Below are 21,523 nucleotides of genomic sequence, written 5' to 3'. Positions count from 1 at the left end.
TTTGTACTTTTTGCTTTAATTCAAGCAGATGTAACGATAGTCATTCAAAAAACTGTTAAAATTCAATTTTCAACAAGAAATCGTTGTCACGGATTTTGTATCTTGAAGGAAAAAAACATGCTATTTTTTCGGTACATTTTTGAATGCATTTTTTTCTGGACAAATTTTTGACCGAATTCAGCTTAATTCTCTATAAAATACTCCTTAAAAGTGATTTCATCTCGATTGAACAATAAATAAAAATGTACCTCGATTTTTAATAACATTTTAAAAATCGACGTTTCACGGCCAGAGAAGCATATTTTGAGTATTTCTTCACTATTTTCAAATATAACCAAGGAAACCATAATTTTTGTACATTTTGCTTTAATTCAAGCAAATGTAACGATATTCATTCAAAAAACTGTTAAAATTCAATTTTCAACAAGAAATCGTTGTCACGGATTTTGTATCTTGAAGAAAAAAAACATGCGATTTTTTCGGTACATTTTTGAATGCATTTTCGAGCCCACCCGGGAGAGGTGTTGTGGGGTCTCAGGTGTAGCGTAAAAAGTCAAAACTTTTCCACAATACGTGACAACCATTTAATTTCTGAGCTTCCGTGGCTCAATGGTTAGCGCGTTCGGCTGTTAACCAATAGGTTGGTGGTTCGAGCCCATCCGGGAGCGGTGTTGTGAGGTCTCAGATGTGACGTAAAAAGTCAAGGTTTTTACACAATACCTGACGAGCATTTAAGATTTGGGCTTCCGTGGCGCAATGGTTAGCGCGTTCGGCTGTTAACCGAAAGGTTGGTGGTTCGAGCCCAACCGGGAGCGGTGTTGTGAGGTCTCAGATGTGACGTAAAAAGTCAAGGTTTTTACACAATACCTGACGAGCATTTAATTTTTGGGCGTCCGTGGCGAATGGTTAGCGCGTTCGGCTGTTAACCGAAAGGTTGGTGGTTCGAGCCCATCCGCGAGCGGTGTTGTGAGGTCTCAGATGTGAAGTAAAAAGTCAAAGTTTTACCTCAATACCTGACGAAAATTTAATTTTTGGGCTTCAGTGGCGCAATGGTTAGCGCGTTCGGCTGTTAACCAATAGGTTGGTGGTTCGAGCCCATCCGGGAGAAGTGTTGTGACGTCTCAGATGTAACGTTAAATGTCAGAGTTTTTCCACAATACCTACCGAACATTTAATTTTTGGGCTTCCGTGGCTCAATGGTTAGAGCGTTCGGCTGTTAACCAATAGGTTGGTGGTTCGAGCCCTCCCGGGAGCGGTGTTGTGACGTCTCAGATGTAACGTAAAATGTCAGAGTTTTTCCACAATACTTGACGAGCATTTAATTTTTGGGCTTCCGTGGCGCAATGGTTAGCGCGTTCAGCTGTTAATCGAAAGGTTGGTGGTTCGAGCCCAACCGTGAGAGGTGTTGTAGGGTCTCAGATGTAACGTAATAAGTCATAACTTATCCACAATACCTGACAACCATTTAATTTCTCAGCTTCCGTGGCTCAATGGTTAGCGCGTTCGGCTGTTAACCAATAGGTTGGTGGTTCGAGCCCATCCAAGAGCGGTGTTGTGAGGTTTCAGATGTAACGTAAAATGTCAGATTTTTTCCACAATACCTGACGAACATTTAATTTTTGGGCTTCCGAGGCGCAATGATTAGCGCGTTCAGCTGTTAATCGAAAGGTTGAAGGTTCGAGCCCACCCGGGAGAGGTGTTGTGGGGTCTCAGATGTAGCGTAAAAAGTCAAAACATTTCCACAATACGTGACAACCATTTAATTTCTGAGCTTCCGTGGCTCAATGGTTAGCGCGTTGGGCTGTTAACCAATAGGTTGGTGGTTCGAGCCCATCCGGGAGCGGTGTTGTGGGATCTCAAATGTAACGTAGAAAACCAAAGTTTTTCCACAATACCTGACGACCATTTAGTTTTTGGGCTTCCGTGGCGCAATGGTTAGCGCGTTCGGCTGTTAACCAATAGGTTGGTGGTTCGAGCCCACCCGGGAGCGGTGATGTGGGGTCTCAAATGTAACGTAGAAAGCCAAAGTTTTTCCACAATACCTGACGACCATTTATTTTTTGGGCTTCCTTGGCGCAATGGTTAGCGCGTTCGGCTGTTAACCGAAAGGTTGGTGGTTCGAGCCCAACCGGGAGAGGTGTTGTAGGGTTTCAGATGTAACGTAATAAGTCATAACTTATCCACAATACGTGACAACCATTTAATTTCTCAGCTTCCGTGGCTCAATGGTTAGCGCGTTCGGCTGTTAACCAATAGGTTGGTGGTTCGAGCCCATCCGGGAGCGGTGTTGTAGGGTTTCAGATGTAACGTAATAAGTCATAACTTATCCACAATACGTGACAACCATTTAATTTCTGAGCTTCCGTGGCTCTATGGTTAGCGCGTTCGGCTGTTAAACAATAGGTTGGTGGTTCGAGCAAATCCGGGAGCGGTGTTGTGAGGTCTCAGATGTGACGTAAAAAGTCAAGGTTTTTACACAATACCTGACGAGCATTTAACTTTTGGGCTTCCGTGGCGCAATGATTAGCGCGTTCAGCTGTAAATCGAAAGGTTGAAGGTTCGAGCCCACCCGGGAGAGGTGTTGTGGGGTCTCAGATGTAGCGTAAAAAGTCAAAACTTTTCCACAATACGTGACAACCATTTAATTTCTGAGCTTCCGTGGCTCAATGGTTAGCGCGTTCGGCTGTTAACCAATAGGTTGGTGGTTCGAGCCCATCCGGGAGCGGTGTTGTGAGGTCTCAGATGTGACGTAAAAAGTCAAGGTTTTTACACAATACCTGACGAGCATTTAAGATTTGGGCTTCCGTGGCGCAATGGTTAGCGCGTTCGGCTGTTAACCGAAAGGTTGGTGGTTCGAGCCCAACCGGGAGCGGTGTTGTGAGGTCTCAGATGTGACGTAAAAAGTCAAGGTTTTTACACAATACCTGACGAGCATTTAATTTTTGGGCGTCCGTGGCGAATGGTTAGCGCGTTCGGCTGTTAACCGAAAGGTTGGTGGCTCGAGCCCATCCGCGAGCGGTGTTGTGAGGTCTCAGATGTGAAGTAAAAAGTCAAAGTTTTACCTCAATACCTGACGAAAATTTAATTTTTGGGCTTCAGTGGCGCAATGGTTAGCGTGTTCGGCTGTTAACCAATAGGTTGGTGGTTCGAGCCCATCCGGGAGAAGTGTTGTGACGTCTCAGATGTAACGTTAAATGTCAGAGTTTTTCCACAATACCTGACGAACATTTAATTTTTGGGCTTCCGTGGCTCAATGGTTAGAGCGTTCGGCTGTTAACCAATAGGTTGGTGGTTCGAGCCCTCCCGGGAGCGGTGTTGTGACGTCTCAGATGTAACGTAAAATGTCAGAGTTTTTCCACAATACTTGACGAGCATTTAATTTTTGGGCTTCCGTGGCGCAATGGTTAGCGCGTTCAGCTGTTAATCGAAAGGTTGGTGGTTCGAGCCCAACCGTGAGAGGTGTTGTAGGGTCTCAGATGTAACGTAATAAGTCATAACTTATCCACAATACCTGACAACCATTTAATTTCTCAGCTTCCGTGGCTCAATGGTTAGCGCGTTCAGCTGTTAACCAATAGGTTGGTGGTTCGAGCCCATCCGGGAGCGGTGTTGTGAGGTCTCAGATGTGACGTAAAAAGTCAAGGTTTTTACACAATACCTGACGAGCATTTAAGATTTGGGCTTCCGTGGCGCAATGGTTAGCGCGTTCGGCTGTTAACCGAAAGGTTGGTGGTTCGAGCCCAACCGGGAGCGGTGTTGTGAGGTTTCAGATGTAACGTAAAATGTCAGATTTTTTCCACAATACCTGACGAACATTTAATTTTTGGGCTTCCGAGGCGCAATGATTAGCGCGTTCAGCTGTTAATCGAAAGGTTGAAGGTTCGAGCCCACCCGGGAGAGGTGTTGTGGGGTCTCAGATGTAGCGTAAAAAGTCAAAACTTTTCCACAATACGTGACAACCATTTAATTTCTGAGCTTCCGTGGCTCAATGGTTAGCGCGTTGGGCTGTTAACCAATAGGTTGGTGGTTCGAGCCCATCCGGGAGCGGTGTTGTGAGGTCTCAGATGTGACGTAAAAAGTCAAGGTTTTTACACAATACCTGACGAGCATTTAATTTTTGGGCTTCCGTTGCGCAATGGTTATCGCGTTCAGCTGTTAACCAATAGGTTGGTGGTTCGAGCCCACCCGGGAGCGGTGTTGTGGGATCTCAAATGTAACGTAGAAAACCAAAGTTTTTCCACAATACCTGACGACCATTTAGTTTTTGGGCTTCCGTGGCGCAATGGTTAGCGCGTTCGGCTGTTAACCAATAGGTTGGTGGTTCGAGCCCACCCGGGAGCGGTGATGTGGGGTCTCAAATGTAACGTAGAAAGCCAAAGTTTTTCCACAATACCTGACGACCATTTATTTTTTGGGCTTCCTTGGCGCAATGGTTAGCGCGTTCGGCTGTTAACCGAAAGGTTGGTGGTTCGAGCCCAACCGGGAGAGGTGTTGTAGGGTTTCAGATGTAACGTAATAAGTCATAACTTATCCACAATACGTGACAACCATTTAATTTCTGAGCTTCCGTGGCTCAATGGTTAGCGCGTTCGGCTGTTAACCAATAGGTTGGTGGTTCGAGCCCACCCGGGAGCGGTGTTGTAGGGTTTCAGATGTAACGTAATAAGTCATAACTTATCCACAATACGTGACAACCATTTAATTTCTGAGCTTCCGTGGCTCTATGGTTAGCGCGTTCGGCTGTTAAACAATAGGTTGGTGGTTCGAGCCCATCCGGGAGCGGTGTTGTGAGGTCTCAGATGTGACGTAAAAAGTCAAGGTTTTTACACAATACCTGACGAGCATTTAACTTTTGGGCTTCCGTGGCGCAATGATTAGCGCGTTCAGCTGTTAATCGAAAGGTTGAAGGTTCGAGCCCACCCGGGAGAGGTGTTGTGGGGTCTCAGATGTAGCGTAAAAAGTCAAAACTTTTCCACAATACGTGACAACCATTTAATTTCTGAGCTTCCGTGGCTCAATGGTTAGCGCGTTCGGCTGTTAACCAATAGGTTGGTGGTTCGAGCCCATCCGGGAGCGGTGTTGTGAGGTATCAGATGTGACGTAAAAAGTCAAGGTTTTTACACAATACCTGACGAGCATTTAATTTTTGGGCGTCCGTGGCGAATGGTTAGCGCGTTCGGCTGTTAACCGAAAGGTTGGTGGTTCGAGCCCATCCGCGAGCGGTGTTGTGAGGTCTCAGATGTGAAGTAAAAAGTCAAAGTTTTACCTCAATACCTGACGAAAATTTAATTTTTGGGCTTCAGTGGCGCAATGGTTAGCGCGTTCGGCTGTTAACCAATAGGTTGGTGGTTCGAGCCCATCCGGGAGAAGTGTTGTGACGTCTCAGATGTAACGTTAAATGTCAGAGTTTTTCCACAATACCTGACGAACATTTAATTTTTGGGCTTCCGTGGCTCAATGGTTAGAGCGTTCGGCTGTTAACCAATAGGTTGGTGGTTCGAGCCCTCCCGGGAGCGGTGTTGTGACGTCTCAGATGTAACGTAAAATGTCAGAGTTTTTCCACAATACTTGACGAGCATTTAATTTTTGGGCTTCCGTGGCGCAATGGTTAGCGCGTTCAGCTGTTAATCGAAAGGTTGGTGGTTCGAGCCCAACCGTGAGAGGTGTTGTAGGGTCTCAGATGTAACGTAATAAGTCATAACTTATCCACAATACCTGACAACCATTTAATTTCTCAGCTTCCGTGGCTCAATGGTTAGCGCGTTCGGCTGTTAACCAATAGGTTGGTGGTTCGAGCCCATCCGGGAGCGGTGTTGTGAGGTCTCAGATGTGACGTAAAAAGTCAAGGTTTTTACACAATACCTGACGAGCATTTAATTTTTGGGCTTCCGTGGCGCAATGGTTAGCGCGTTCAGCTGTTAACCAATAGGTTGGTGGTTCGATTCACCCGGGAGCGGTGTTGTGGGATCTCAAATGTAACGTAGAAAGCCAAAGTTTTTCCACAATACCTGACGACCATTCAGTTTTTGGGCTTCCGTGGCGCAATGGATAGCGCGTTCGGCTGTAAACCGATAGGTTGGTGGTTCGAGCCCACCCGGGAGCGGTGATGTGGGATTTCAAATGTAACGTAGAAAGCCAAAGTTTTTCCACAATACCTGACGACCATTTATTTTTCTGGCTTCCTTGGCGCAATGGTTAGCGCGTTCGGCTGTTAACCGAAAGGTTGGTGGTTCGAGCCCAACCGGGAGAGGTGCTGTAGGGTCTCAGATGTAACGTAATATGTCATAACTTATCCACAATACCTGACAACCATTTAATTTCTGAACTTCCATGGCTCAATGGTTAGCGCGTTCGGCTGTTAACCAATAGGTTGGTGGTTCGAGCCCATCCAAGAGCGGTGTTGTGAGGTTTCAGATGTAACGTAAAATGTCAGATTTTTTCCACAATACCTGACGAACATTTAATTTTTGGGCTTCCGAGGCGCAATGATTAGCGCGTTCAGCTGTTAATCGAAAGGTTGAAGGTTCGAGCCCACCCGGGAGAGGTGTTGTGGGGTCTCAGATATAGCGTAAAAAGTCAAAACTTTTCCACAATACGTGACAACCAATTAATTTCTGAGCTTCCGTGGCTCAATGGTTAGCGCGTTGGGCTGTTAACCAATAGGTTGGTGGTTCGAGCCCATCCGGGAGCGGTGTTGTGAGGTCTCAGATGTGACGTAAAAAGTCAAGGTTTTTACACAATACCTGACGAGCATTTAATTTTTGGGCTTCCGTTGCGCAATGGTTATCGCGTTCAGCTGTTAACCAATAGGTTGGTGGTTCGAGCCCACCCGGGAGCGGTGTTGTGGGATCTCAAATGTAACGTAGAAAACCAAAGTTTTTCCACAATACCTGACGACCATTTAGTTTTTGGGCTTCCGTGGCGCAATGGTTAGCGCGTTCGGCTGTTAACCAATAGGTTGGTGGTTCGAGCCCACCCGGGAGCGGTGATATGGGGTCTCAAATGTAACGTAGAAAGCCAAAGTTTTTCCACAATACCTGACGACCATTTATTTTTTGGGCTTCCTTGGCGCAATGGTTAGCGCGTTCGGCTGTTAACCGAAAGGTTGGTGGTTCGAGCCCAACCGGGAGAGGTGTTGTAGGGTTTCAGATGTAACGTAATAAGTCATAACTTATCCACAATACGTGACAACCATTTAATTTCTGAGCTTCCGTGGCTCAATGGTTAGCGCGTTCGGCTGTTAACCAATAGGTTGGTGGTTCGAGCCCATCCGGGAGCGGTGTTGTAGGGTTTCAGATGTAACGTAATAAGTCATAACTTATCCACAATACGTGACAACCATTTAATTTCTGAGCTTCCGTGGCTCTATGGTTAGCGCGTTCGGCTGTTAAACAATAGGTTGGTGGTTCGAGCCCATCCGGGAGCGGTGTTGTGAGGTCTCAGATGTGACGTAAAAAGTCAAGGTTTTTACACAATACCTGACGAGCATTTAACTTTTGGGCTTCCGTGGCGCAATGATTAGCGCGTTCAGCTGTTAATCGAAAGGTTGAAGGTTCGAGCCCACCCGGGAGAGGTGTTGTGGGGTCTCAGATGTAGCGTAAAAAGTCAAAACTTTTCCACAATACGTGACAACCATTTAATTTCTGAGCTTCCGTGGCTCAATGGTTAGCGCGTTCGGCTGTTAACCAATAGGTTGGTGGTTCGAGCCCATCCGGGAGCGGTGTTGTGAGGTCTCAGATGTGACGTAAAAAGTCAAGGTTTTTACACAATACCTGACGAGCATTTAAGTTTTGGGCTTCCGTGGCGCAATGGTTAGCGCGTTCGGCTGTTAACCGAAAGGTTGGTGGTTCGAGCCCAACCGGGAGCGGTGTTGTGAGGTCTCAGATGTGACGTAAAAAGTCAAGGTTTTTACACAATACCTGACGAGCATTTAATTTTTGGGCTTCCGTGGCGCAATGGTTAGCGCGTTCAGCTGTTAACCAATAGGTTAGTGGTTCGAGCCCACCCGGGAGCGGCGTTGTGGGATCTCAAACGTAACGTAGAAAGCCAAAGTTTTTCCACAATACCTGACGACCATTTAATTTTTGGGCTTCCGTGGCGCAATGATTAGCGCGATCAGCTGTTAATCGAAAGGTTGAAGGTTCGAGCCCACCCGGGAGAGGTGTTGTGGGGTCTCAGATGTAGCGTAAAAAGTCAAAACTTTTCCACATTACGTGACAACCATTTAATTTCTGAGCTTCCGTGGCTCAATGGTTAGCGCGTTCGGCTGTTAACCAATAGGGCGGTGGTTCGAGCCCATCCGGGAGCGGTGTTGTGAGGTCTCAGATGTAACATAAATGTCATAGTTTTTCCACAGCACCTGACGACCATTTAATATTTGGGCTTCCGTTGCGCTATGGTTAGCGCGTTCGGCTGTTAACCGAAAGGTTGGTGGTTCGAGCCCACCCGGGAGCGGTGTTGTGGGATCTCTAATGTAACGTAAAAACCCAAAGTTTTCCCACAATACCTGACGACCATTTAATTTTTGGGCGTCCGTGGCGCAATGGTTAGCGCGTTCGGTTGTTAACCAATAGGTTGGTGGTTCGATCCCTCCCGGGAGCGGTGTTGTGACGTCTCAGATGTAACGTAAAATGTCAGGGTTTTGCCACAATACTTGACGAGCATTTAATTTTTGGGCTTCCGTGGCGCAATGGTTAGCGCGTTCAGCTGTTAATCGAAAGGTTGGTGGTTCGAGCCCATCCGGGAGCGGTGTTGTGAGGTCTCAGATGTGAAGTAAAAAGTCAAAGTTTTACCTCAATACCTGACGACCATTTAATATTTGGGCTTCCGTTGCGCTATGGTTAGCGCGTTCGGCTGTTAACCAATAGGTTGGTGGTTCGAGCCCATCCGGGAGCGGTGTTGTGACGTCTCAGATGTGACGTAAAAAGTCAAGTTTTTTCCACAATACCTGACGACCATTTAATTTTTGGGCTTCCGTGGCGCAATGGTTAGCGCGTTCGGCTGTTAACCGAAAGGTTGGTGGTTCGAGCCCAACCGGGAGAGGTGTTGTAGGGTCTCAGATGTAACGTAATAAGTCATAACTTATCCACAATACCTGACAACCATTTAATTTCTGAGCTTCCGTGGCACAATGGTTAGCGCGTACGGCTGTTAACCAATAGGTTGGTGGTTCGAGCCCATCCGGGAGCGGTGTTGTGAGGTCTCAGATGTGACGTAAAAAGTCTAGGATTTTACACAATACCTGACGACCATTTAATTTTTGGGCTTCCGTGGCGCAATGGTCAGCGCGTTCAGTTGTTAACCGAAAGGTTGGTGGTTCGAGCCCATCCGGGAGCGCTGTTGTGACGTCTCAGATGTAACGTAAAATGTCAGAGTTTTTCCACAATACCTGACGAACATTTAATTTTCGGGCTTCCGTGGCGCAATTATTAGCGCGTTCAACTGTTAATCGAAAGGCTGGTGGTTCGAGCCCACCCGGAAGAGGTGTTGTGGGGTCTCAGACGTAGTGTAAAAAGTCAAAACTTATCCACAATACGTGACAACCATTTAATTTCTGAGCTTCCGTGGCTCATTGGTTAGCGCGTTCGGCTGTTAACCAATAGGTTGGTGGTTCGAGCCCACCCGGAAGCGGTGGTGTGGGATCTCAAATGTAACGTAGAAAGCAAAAGTTTTGCCACAACACCTGACGACCATTTAATTTTTGGGCTTCCGTGGCGCAATGATTAGCGCGTTCAGCTGTTAATCGAAAGGTTGAAGGTTCGAGCCCACCCGGGAGAGGTATTGTGGGGTCTCAGATGTAGCGTAAAAAGTCAAAACTTTTCCACAATACGTGACAACCATTTAATTTCTGAGCTTCAGTGGCTCAATGGTTAGCGCGTTCGGCTGTTAACCAATAGGTTGGTGGTTCGAGCCCATCCGGGAGCGGTGTTGTGAGGTCTCAGATGTGACGTACAAAGTCAAGGTTTTTACACAATACCTGATGAGCATTTAACAAATGGGCTTCCGTGGCTCAATGGTTAGCGCGTTCGGCTGCTATTCAAAAGACTGGTGGTTTGAGCCCTCCCGGGAGCGGTGTTGTGACGTCTCAGATGTAACATAAAATGTCAGAGTTTTTCCACAATACCTGACGAACATTGAATTTTTGGGCTTCCGTGGCGCAATGATTAGCGCGTTCAGCTGTTAATCGAAAGGTTGGTGGTTCAAGCCCACCATCGAGAGGTGTTGTGGGGTCTCAGATGTAGCGTAAAAAGTCAAAACTTTTCCACAATACGTGAGAACCATTTAATTTCTGAGCTTACGTGGCTCAATGGTTAGCGCGTTCGGCTGTTAACCAATAGGTTGGTGGTTCGAGCCCATCCGGGAGCGGTGTTGTGAGGTCTCAGATGTGACGTAAAAAGTCAAGGTTTTTACACAATACCTGACGAGCATTTAACTTTTGGGCTTCCGTGGCTCAATGGTTAGCGCGTTCGGCTGTTAACCAATAGGTTGGTGGTTCGAGCCCATCCGGGAGCGGTGTTGTGACGTCTCAGATGTGACGTAAAAAGTCAAGGTTTTTTCCACAACACCTGACGAACATTTAATTTTTGGGCTTCCGTTTCGCAATGGTTAGCGCGTTAGGCTGTTAACCAATAGGTTGGTGGTTCGAGCCCATCCGGGAGCGGTGTTGTGAGGTCTCAGATGTAACGTAAAATGTCAGAGTTTTTCCACAATACCTGACGAACATTTAATTTTTGAGCTTCCGTGGCGCAATGATTAGCGCGTTCAGCTGTTAATCGAAAGGTTGAAGGTTCGAGCCCACCCGGGAGAGGTGTTGTGGGGTCTCAGATGTAGCGTAAAAAGTCAAAACTTTTCCACAATACGTGACAACCATTTAATTTCTGAGCTTCCGTGGGTCAATGGTTAGCGCGTTCGGTTTTTAACCAATAGGTTGGTGGTTCGAGCCCATCCGGGAGCGGTGTTGTGAGGTCTCAGATGTGACGTAAAAAGTCAAGGTTTTTCCACAATACCTGACGAACATTTAATTTTTGGGCTTCCGTGGCGCAATGATTAGCGCGTTCAGCTGTTAATCGAAAGGTTGAAGGTTCGAGCCCTCCCGGGAGAGTTGTTGTGGGGTCTCAGATGTAGCGTAAAAAGTCAAAACTTTTCCACAATACGTGACAACCATATAATTTCTGAGCTTCCGTGGCTCAATGGTTAGCGCGTTCGGCTGTTAACCAATAGGTTGGTGGTTCGAGCCCATCCGGGAGCGGTGTTGTGACGTCTCAGATGTAACGTAAAATGTCAGAGTTTTTCCACAATACCTGACGAACATTTAATTTTTGGGCTTCCGTGGCGCAATGATTAGCGCGTTCAGCTGTTAACCAATAGGTTGGTGGTTCGAGCCCATCCGGGAGCGGTGTTGTGACGTCTCAGATGTGACGTAAAAAGTCAAGGTTTTTTCCACAACACCTGACGAACATTTAATTTTTGGGCTTCCGTGGCGCAATGGTTAGCGCGTTAGGCTGTTAACCAATAGGTTGGTGGTTCGAGCCCATCCGGGAGCGGTGTTGCGAGGTCTCAGATGTAACGTAAAATGTCAGAGTTTTTCCACAATACCTGACGAACATTTAATTATTGAGCTTCCGTGGCGCAATGATTAGCGCGTTCAGCTGTTAATCGAAAGGTTGAAGGTTCGAGCCCACCCGGGAGAGGTGTTGTGGGTCCTCAGATGTAGCGTAAAAAGTCAAAACTTTTCCACAATACGTGACAACCATTTAATTTCTGAGCTTCCGTGGCTCAATGGTTAGCGCGTTCGGCTGTTAACCAATAGGTTGGTGGTTCGAGCCCATCCGGGAGCGGTGTTGTGAGGTCTCAGATGTAACGTAAAATGTCAGAGTTTTTCCACAATACCTGACGAACATTTAATTTTTGAGCTTCCGTGGCGCAATGATTAGCGCGTTCAGCTGTTAATCGAAAGGTTGAAGGTTCGAGCCCACCCGGGAGAGGTGTTGTGGGGTCTCAGATGTAGCGTAAAAAGTCAAAACTTTTCCACAATACGTGACAACCATTTAATTTCTGAGCTTCCGTGGGTCAATGGTTAGCGCGTTCGGTTGTTAACCAATAGGTTGGTGGTTCGAGCCCATCCGGGAGCGGTGTTGTGAGGTCTCAGATGTGACGTAAAAAGTCAAGGTTTTTCCACAATACCTGACGAACATTTAATTTTTGGGCTTCCGTGGCGCAATGATTAGCGCGTTCAGCTGTTAATCGAAAGGTTGAAGGTTCGAGCCCTCCCGGGAGAGTTGTTGTGGGGTCTCAGATGTAGCGTAAAAAGTCAAAACTTTTCCACAATACGTGACAACCATATAATTTCTGAGCTTCCGTGGCTCAATGGTTAGCGCGTTCGGCTGTTAACCAATAGGTTGGTGGTTCGAGCCCATCCGGGAGCGGTGTTGTGACGTCTCAGATGTAACGTAAAATGTCAGAGTTTTTCCACAATACCTGACGAACATTTAATTTTTGGGCTTCCGTGGCGCAATGATTAGCGCGTTCAGCTGTTAACCAATAGGTTGGTGGTTCGAGCCCATCCGGGAGCGGTGTTGTGACGTCTCAGATGTGACGTAAAAAGTCAAGGTTTTTTCCACAACACCTGACGAACATTTAATTTTTGGGCTTCCGTGGCGCAATGGTTAGCGCGTTAGGCTGTTAACCAATAGGTTGGTGGTTCGAGCCCATCCGGGAGCGGTGTTGCGAGGTCTCAGATGTAACGTAAAATGTCAGAGTTTTTCCACAATACCTGACGAACATTTAATTATTGAGCTTCCGTGGCGCAATGATTAGCGCGTTCAGCTGTTAATCGAAAGGTTGAAGGTTCGAGCCCACCCTGGAGAGGTGTTGTGGGTCCTCAGATGTAGCGTAAAAAGTCAAAACTTTTCCACAATACGTGACAACCATTTAATTTCTGAGCTTCCGTGGCTCAATGGTTAGCGCGTTCGGCTGTTAACCAATAGGTTGGTGGTTCGAGCCCATCTGGGAGCGGTGTTGTGACGTCTCAGATGTGACGTAAAAAGTCAAGGTTTTTTCCACAACACCTGACGACCATTTAATTTTTGGGCTTCCGTGGCGCAATGGTTAGCGCGTTCGGCTGTTAACCAATAGGTTGGTGGTTCGAGCCCATCCGGGAGCGGTGTTGTGAGGTCTCAGATGTAACGTAAAATGTCAGAGTTTTTCCACAATACCTGACGAACATTTAATTTTTGAGCTTCCGTGGCGCAATGATTAGCGCGTTCAGCTGTTAATCGAAAGGTTGAAGGTTCGAGCCCACCCGGGAGAGGTGTTGTGGGGTCTCAGATGTAGCGTAAAAAGTCAAAACTTTTCCACAATACGTGACAACCATTTAATTTCTGAGCTTCCGTGGGTCAATGGTTAGCGCGTTCGGTTGTTAACCAATAGGTTGGTGGTTCGAGCCCATCCGGGAGCGGTGTTGTGACGTCTCAGATGTAACGTAAAATGTCAGAGTTTTTCCACAATACCTGACGAACATTTAATTTTTGGGCTTCCGTGGCGCAATGATTAGCGCGTTCAGCTGTTAATCGAAAGGTTGAAGGTTCGAGCCCACCCGGGAGAGGTGTTGTGGGGTCTCAGATGTAGCGTAAAAAGTCAAAACTTTTCCACAATACGTGACAACCATATAATTTCTGAGCTTCCGTGGCTCAATGGTTAGCGCGTTCGGCTGTTAACCAATAGGTTGGTGGTTCGAGCCCATCCGGGAGCGGTGTTGTGACGTCTCAGATGTAACGTAAAATGTCAGAGTTTTTCCACAATACCTGACGAACATTTAATTTTTGGGCTTCCGTGGCGCAATGATTAGCGCGTTCAGCTGTTAACCAATAGGTTGGTGGTTCGAGCCCATCCGGGAGCGGTGTTGTGACGTCTCAGATGTGACGTAAAAAGTCAAGGTTTTTTCCACAACACCTGACGAACATTTAATTTTTGGGCTTCCGTGGCGCAATGGTTAGCGCGTTAGGCTGTTAACCAATAGGTTGGTGGTTCGAGCCCATCCGGGAGCGGTGTTGCGAGGTCTCAGATGTAACGTAAAATGTCAGAGTTTTTCCACAATACCTGACGAACATTTAATTATTGAGCTTCCGTGGCGCAATGATTAGCGCGTTCAGCTGTTAATCGAAAGGTTGAAGGTTCGAGCCCACCCTGGAGAGGTGTTGTGGGTCCTCAGATGTAGCGTAAAAAGTCAAAACTTTTCCACAATACGTGACAACCATTTAATTTCTGAGCTTCCGTGGCTCAATGGTTAGCGCGTTCGGCTGTTAACCAATAGGTTGGTGGTTCGAGCCCATCCGGGAGCGGTGTTGTGAGGTCTCAGATGTAACGTAAAATGTCAGAGTTTTTCCACAATACCTGACGAACATTTAATTTTTGAGCTTCCGTGGCGCAATGATTAGCGCGTTCAGCTGTTAATCGAAAGGTTGAAGGTTCGAGCCCACCCGGGAGAGGTGTTGTGGGGTCTCAGATGTAGCGTAAAAAGTCAAAACTTTTCCACAATACGTGACAACCATTTAATTTCTGAGCTTCCGTGGGTCAATGGTTAGCGCGTTCGGTTGTTAACCAATAGGTTGGTGGTTCGAGCCCATCCGGGAGCGGTGTTGTGAGGTCTCAGATGTAACGTAAAATGTCAGAGTTTTTCCACAATACCTGACGAACATTTAATTTTTGAGCTTCCGTGGCGCAATGATTAGCGCGTTCAGCTGTTAATCGAAAGGTTGAAGGTTCGAGCCCACCCGGGAGAGGTGTTGTGGGGTCTCAGATGTAGCGTAAAAAGTCAAAACTTTTCCACAATACGTGACAACCAACACCGCTCCCGGGTGGGCTCGAACCACCAACCTTTTGAATAACAGCGGAGTGCGCTAACCATTGCGCCACCGAAGCCCAAAAATAATATGGTCGTCAGGTATTGTGGAAAAACTTTCGCTTTATACGTGACATTTGAGATCCCACAACACCGCTCCCGTGTGGGCTCGAACCACCAACCTATTGGTTAACAGCCGAACGCGCTAACCATTGAGCCACGGAAGCTCAGAAACTAAATGGTTGTCACGTATTGTGGAAAGGTTTTGACTTTTTACGCTACATCTAAGACCCCACAACACCGCTCCCGGGTGGGCTCGAACCACCAACCTATTGGTTAACAGCCGAACGCGCTAACCATTGAGCCACGGAAGCCCAAAAATTACATGTTCGTCAGGTATTGTGGAAAAACTCTGAATTTAAACGTTACAATTGAGACCTCACAACACCGCTCCCGAATGGGCTCGAACCACCAACCTTTTGAATAACAGCAGAGCGCGCTACCCATTGCGCAAAGGAAGCCCAAAAATTATTTGGTCGTCAGGTATTGTGGAAAAACTTTGGCTTTATACGTGACATTTGAGATCCCACAACACCGCTCCCGGGTGGGCTCTAACCACCAACCTATTGGTTAACAGCCGAACGCGCTAACCATTGAGCCACGGAAGCTCAGAAATTAAATGGTTGTCACGTATTGTGGAAAAGTTTTGACTTTTTACGCTACATCTAAGACCTCACAAAACTTCTCCCGGGTAGGGTCTAACCACCAACCTTTCGGTTAACAGCTGAACGCGCAATTTATTGTGCCACGGAAGCCCAAAAATTACATGTACGTCAGGTATTGTGGAAAAACTCTGAATTTAAACAATACATTTGAAACCTCACAACACCGCTCCCGAATGGGCTCGAACCACCAACCTTTTGAATAACAGCTGAACGCGCTAACCATTGCGCCACGGAATCCCAAAAATTAAATGGTCGTCAGGGTTTATGGAAAAACTTTGACTTTTTTCGTTATTTTTACCAAAACACACCAACGTTCCCGGGTGGGCTCGAACTAGCAATCTTTCGGTTAACAGCCGAACGCGCTAACCATTGTGCCACGGAAGTTTAGAAAATAAATTGTCGTCAGGTATTGTAGAAAAACTTTGACTTTTTACGTTACAACTGACACAACACAACACCGCTCCCGGGTGGGATCGAACCACCAACCTTTCGGTTAACAGCCGAACGCGCTAACCATTGCGCCACGGAAGCCCAAAAATTAAATGGTCGTCAGGTATTATGGAAAAACTTTGACTTTTGACGTTATTTTTACCAAAACACACCAACGTTCCCGGGTGGGCCCGACTTTTTACGTTACATCTGACACAACACAACACCGCTCCCGGGTGGGCTCGAACCACCAACCTTTTGATTAACAGCTGAACGCGCTAACCATTGCGCCACGGAAGCCCAAAAATTAAATGGTCGTCAGGTATTATGGAAAAACTTTGACTTTTGACGTTATTTTTACCAAAACACACCAACGTTCCCGGGTGGGCTCGAACTAGCAATCTTTCGGTTAACAACCGAACGCGCTAACCATTGTGCCACGGAAGTTTAGAAAATAAATTGTCGTCAGGTATTGTAGAACAACTTTGACTTTTTACGTTACATCTGACACAACACAACTCCGCTCCCGGTTGGGCTCGAACCACCAACCTTTTTACTAACAACTGAACGCGCTAACCATTGCGTCATGGAAGCCAGAAAATTAAATGGTCGTCAGGTATTATGGAAAAACTTTGACTTTTTACGTTATTTATCACAAAACCCTCCAACGTTCCCGTGTGGGCTCGAACTAGCAATCTTTCGGTTAACAGCCGAACGCGCTAACCATTTTGCCACGGAAGTTTAGAAAATAAATTGTCGTCAGGTATTGTAGAAAAACTTTGACTTTTTACGATACATCTGAGACAACACAACACCGCTCCCGGATGGGCTCGAACCACCAACCTTTCGGTTAACAGCCAACGCGCTAACCATTGAGCAACGGAAGCCCAAGAATTAAATGGTCGTCAGGAATTATGGAAAAACTTTGACTTTTTACGTTATTTATACCAAAACACACCAACGTTCCCGGGTGGGCTCGAACTAGCAATCTTTCGGTTAACAGCCGAACGCGCTAACCATTGTGCCACGGAAGTTTAGAAAATAAATTGTCGTCAGGTATTGTAGAACAACTTTGACTTTTTACGTTACATCTGACACAACACAACACCGCTCCCGGGTGGGATTGAACCACCAACCTTTCGGTTAACAGCCGAACGCGCTAACCATTGCGCCACGGAAACTCAGAAATTAAATGATCGGAGGTATTGTGGAAAAACTTTGACTTTTATTTTACATCTGAGGCCTCACAACTCCGCTCCCGGGTGGGCTCGCCACCAACCTTTCGGTTAACAGCCGAACGCGCTAGCCATTGAGCCACGGAAACTCAGAAATTAAATGATCGGCAGGTATTGTGGAAAAACTTTGACTTTTTATGTTACATCTGACACAACACAACTCCGCTCCCGGTTGGGCTCGAACCACCAACCTTTTTACTAACAACTGAACGCGCTAACCATTGCGTCACGGAAGCCAGAAAATTAAATGGTCGTCAGGTATTATGGAAAAACTTTGACTTTTTACGTTATTTATCACAAAACACACCAACGTTCCCGGGTGAGCTCGAACTAGCAATCTTTCGGTTAACAGCCGAACGCGCTAACCATTGTGCCACGGAAGTTTAGAAAATAAATTGTCGTCAGGTATTGTAAAAAAACTTTGACTTTTTACGTTACATCTGACACATCACAACACCGCTCCCGGGTGGGCTCGAACCACCAACCTTTAGATTAACAGCTGAACGCGCTAACCATTGCGCCACGGAATCCTAAAAATTAAATGGTCGTCAGGGTTTATGGAAAAACTTTGACTTTTTTCGTTATTTTTACCAAAACACACCAACGTTCCCGGGTGGGCTCGAACTAGCAATCTTTCGGTTAACAACCGAACGCGCTAACCATTGTGCCACGGAAGTTTAGAAAATAAATTGTCGTCAGGTATTGTAGAACAACTTTGACTTTTTACGTTACATCTGACACAACACAACTCCGCTCCCGGTTGGGCTCGAACCACCAACCTTTTTACTAACAACTGAACGCGCTAACCATTGCGTCATGGAAGCCAGAAAATTAAATGGTCGTCAGATATTATGGAAAAACTTTGACTTTTTACGTTATTTATACCAAAACACACCAACGTTCCCGGGTGGGCTCGAACTAGCAATCTTTCGGTTAACAGCCGAACGCGCTAACCATTGTGCCACGGAAGTTTAGAAAATAAATTGTCGTCAGGTATTGTAGAACAACTTTGACTTTTTACGTTACATCTGACACAACACAACACCGCTCCCGGGTGGGATTGAACCACCAACCTTTCGGTTAACAGCCGAACGCGCTAACCATTGCGCCACGGAAACTCAGAAATTAAATGATCGGAGGTATTGTGGAAAAACTTGGACTTTTATTTTACATCTGAGGCCTCACAACTCCGCTCCCGGGTGGGCGAAAAGCTTTGACTTCTTACGTTACTTATAAAACTTCACACCAACGCTCCCGGGTGTGCTCGAACCACCAACCTTTCGGTTAACAGCCAAACGCGCAAACCATTGCGCAACGGAAGCCCAAAAATTAAATGGTCGTCAGGTATTGTGGAAAAATTATGTTTTTTACGCTACATCCGAGACCCCACAATACCGCTCCCGGGTGGGCTTGAACCACCAACCTTTCGGTTAAGGGACGAACGCGCTAACCGTTGAGCCACGGAAGCTCAGAAAGTAAACGGTCGTTAGGTATTTTGGAAAAGCATTGCCTTTTTACGTTACTTACAAAACTTCACACCATCGTTCCCGGGTGGGCTCGAACCTCCAACCTTTCGGTTAACAGCCAAACGCGCAAACCATTGCGACACGGAAGCCCAAAAATCAAATGGTGTTCAGGTATTGTGAAAAAACTTTGACTTTTTACGCTACATCTGTAACCTCACAACACCGCTTCCGGGTGGGATTGAACCACCAACCTTTCGGTTAACAGCCGAACGCGCTAACCATTGCGCCACGGAAACTCAGAAATTAAATGATCGGAGGTATTGTGGAAAAACTTTGACTTTTATTTTACATCTGAGGCCTCACAACTCCGCTCCCGGGTGGGCTCGCCACCAACCTTTCGGTTAACAGCCGAACGCGCTAGCCATTGAGCCACGGAAACTCAGAAATTAAATGATCGGCAGGTATTGTGGAAAAACTTTGACTTTTTATGTTACATCTGACACAACACAACTCCGCTCCCGGTTGGGCTCAAACCACCAACCTTTTTACTAACAACTGAACGCGCTAACCATTGCGTCACGGAAGCCAGAAAATTAAATGGTCGTCAGGTATTATGGAAAAACTTTGACTTTTTACGTTATTTATCACAAAACACACCAACGTTCCCGGGTGAGCTCGAACTAGCAATCTTTCGGTTAACAGCCGAACGCGCTAACCATTGTGCCACGGAAGTTTAGAAAATAAATTGTCGTCAGGTATTGTAAAAAAACTTTGACTTTTTACGTTACATCTGACACATCACAACACCGCTCCCGGGTGGGCTCGAACCACCAACCTTTAGATTAACAGCTGAACGCGCTAACCATTGCGCCACGGAATCCTAAAAATTAAATGGTCGTCAGGGTTTATGGAAAAACTTTGACTTTTTTCGTTATTTTTACCAAAACACACCAACGTTCCCGGGTGGGCTCGAACTAGCAATCTTTCGGTTAACAACCGAACGCGCTAACCATTGTGCCACGGAAGTTTAGAAAATAAATTGTCGTCAGGTATTGTAGAACAACTTTGACTTTTTACGTTACATCTGACACAACACAACTCCGCTCCCGGTTGGGCTCGAACCACCAACCTTTTTACTAACAACTGAACGCGCTAACCATTGCGTCATGGAAGCCAGAAAATTAAATGGTCGTCAGATATTATGGAAAAACTTTGACTTTTTACGTTATTTATACCAAAACACACCAACGTTCCCGGGTGGGCTCGAACTAGCAATCTTTCGGTTAACAGCCGAACGCGCTAACCATTGTGCCACGGAAGTTTAGAAAATAAATTGTCGTCAGGTATTGTAGAACAACTTTGACTTTTTACGTTACATCTGACACAACACAACACCGCTCCCGGGTGGGATTGAACCACCAACCTTTCGGTTAACAGCCGAACGCGCTAACCATTGCGCCACGGAAACTCAGAAATTAAATGATCGGAGGTATTGTGGAAAAACTTGGACTTTTATTTTACATCTGAGGCCTCACAACTCCGCTCCCGGGTGGGCGAAAAGCTTTGACTTCTTACGTTACTTATAAAACTTCACACCAACGCTCCCGGGTGTGCTCGAACCACCAACCTTTCGGTTAACAGCCAAACGCGCAAACCATTGCGCAACGGAAGCCCAAAAATTAAATGGTCGTCAGGTATTGTGGAAAAATTATGTTTTTTACGCTACATCCGAGACCCCACAATACCGCTCCCGGGTGGGCTTGAACCACCAACCTTTCGGTTAAGGGACGAACGCGCTAACCGTTGAGCCACGGAAGCTCAGAAAGTAAACGGTCGTTAGGTATTTTGGAAAAGCATTGCCTTTTTACGTTACTTACAAAACTTCACACCATCGTTCCCGGGTGGGCTCGAACCTCCAACCTTTCGGTTAACAGCCAAACGCGCAAACCATTGCGACACGGAAGCCCAAAAATCAAATGGTGTTCAGGTATTGTGAAAAAACTTTGACTTTTTACGCTACATCTGTAACCTCACAACACCGCTTCCGGGTGGGATTGAACCACCAACCTTTCGGTTAACAGCCGAACGCGCTAACCATTGCGCCACGGAAACTCAGAAATTAAATGATCGGAGGTATTGTGGAAAAACTTTGACTTTTATTTTACATCTGAGGCCTCACAACTCCGCTCCCGGGTGGGCTCGCCACCAACCTTTCGGTTAACAGCCGAACGCGCTAGCCATTGAGCCACGGAAACTCAGAAATTAAATGATCGGCAGGTATTGTGGAAAAACTTTGACTTTTTATGTTACATCTGACACAACACAACTCCGCTCCCGGTTGGGCTCAAACCACCAACCTTTTTACTAACAACTGAACGCGCTAACCATTGCGTCACGGAAGCCAGAAAATTAAATGGTCGTCAGGTATTATGGAAAAACTTTGACTTTTTACGTTATTTATCACAAAACACACCAACGTTCCCGGGTGAGCTCGAACTAGCAATCTTTCGGTTAACAGCCGAACGCGCTAACCATTGTGCCACGGAAGTTTAGAAAATAAATTGTCGTCAGGTATTGTAGAAAAACTTTGACTTTTTACGTTACATCTGACACATCACAACACCGCTCCCGGGTGGGCTCGAACCACCAACCTTTAGATTAACAGCTGAACGCGCTAACCATTGCGCCACGGAATCCTAAAAATTAAATGGTCGTCAGGGTTTATGGAAAAACTTTGACTTTTTTCGTTATTTTTACCAAAACACACCAACGTTCCCGGGTGGGCTCGAACTAGCAATCTTTCGGTTAACAACCGAACGCGCTAACCAT

The 21,523-nt window shown here is 46.4% G+C and overlaps 2 non-coding genes across 2 annotated transcripts; one reads left to right on the top strand and one right to left on the bottom strand.

The window, feature by feature from the left end:
• Nucleotides 1-6,030: 6,030 nt before the first annotated feature.
• On the top strand, nucleotides 6,031-6,103 carry TRNAY-GUA (transfer RNA tyrosine (anticodon GUA)). The gene has a single exon. It is a non-coding gene; the product is annotated as a tRNA-Tyr (tRNA).
• Nucleotides 6,104-16,022: 9,919 nt separating this feature from the next.
• On the bottom strand, nucleotides 16,023-16,095 carry TRNAN-GUU (transfer RNA asparagine (anticodon GUU)). Its single transcript has one exon. It is a non-coding gene; the product is annotated as a tRNA-Asn (tRNA).
• Between the last annotated feature and the right edge of the window lie 5,428 nt (nucleotides 16,096-21,523).

This window comes from Phalangium opilio, unplaced genomic scaffold (genome assembly GCF_054372755.1).
Source record: "Phalangium opilio isolate 3A_F unplaced genomic scaffold, DU_Popi_V2 ptg000329l_1, whole genome shotgun sequence".
Lineage (NCBI taxonomy): Eukaryota > Metazoa > Arthropoda > Arachnida > Opiliones > Phalangiidae > Phalangium > Phalangium opilio.
The sequence above is the reverse complement of the archived record's forward strand: the minus strand, read 5'-3'. Positions and strand labels throughout refer to the sequence as shown.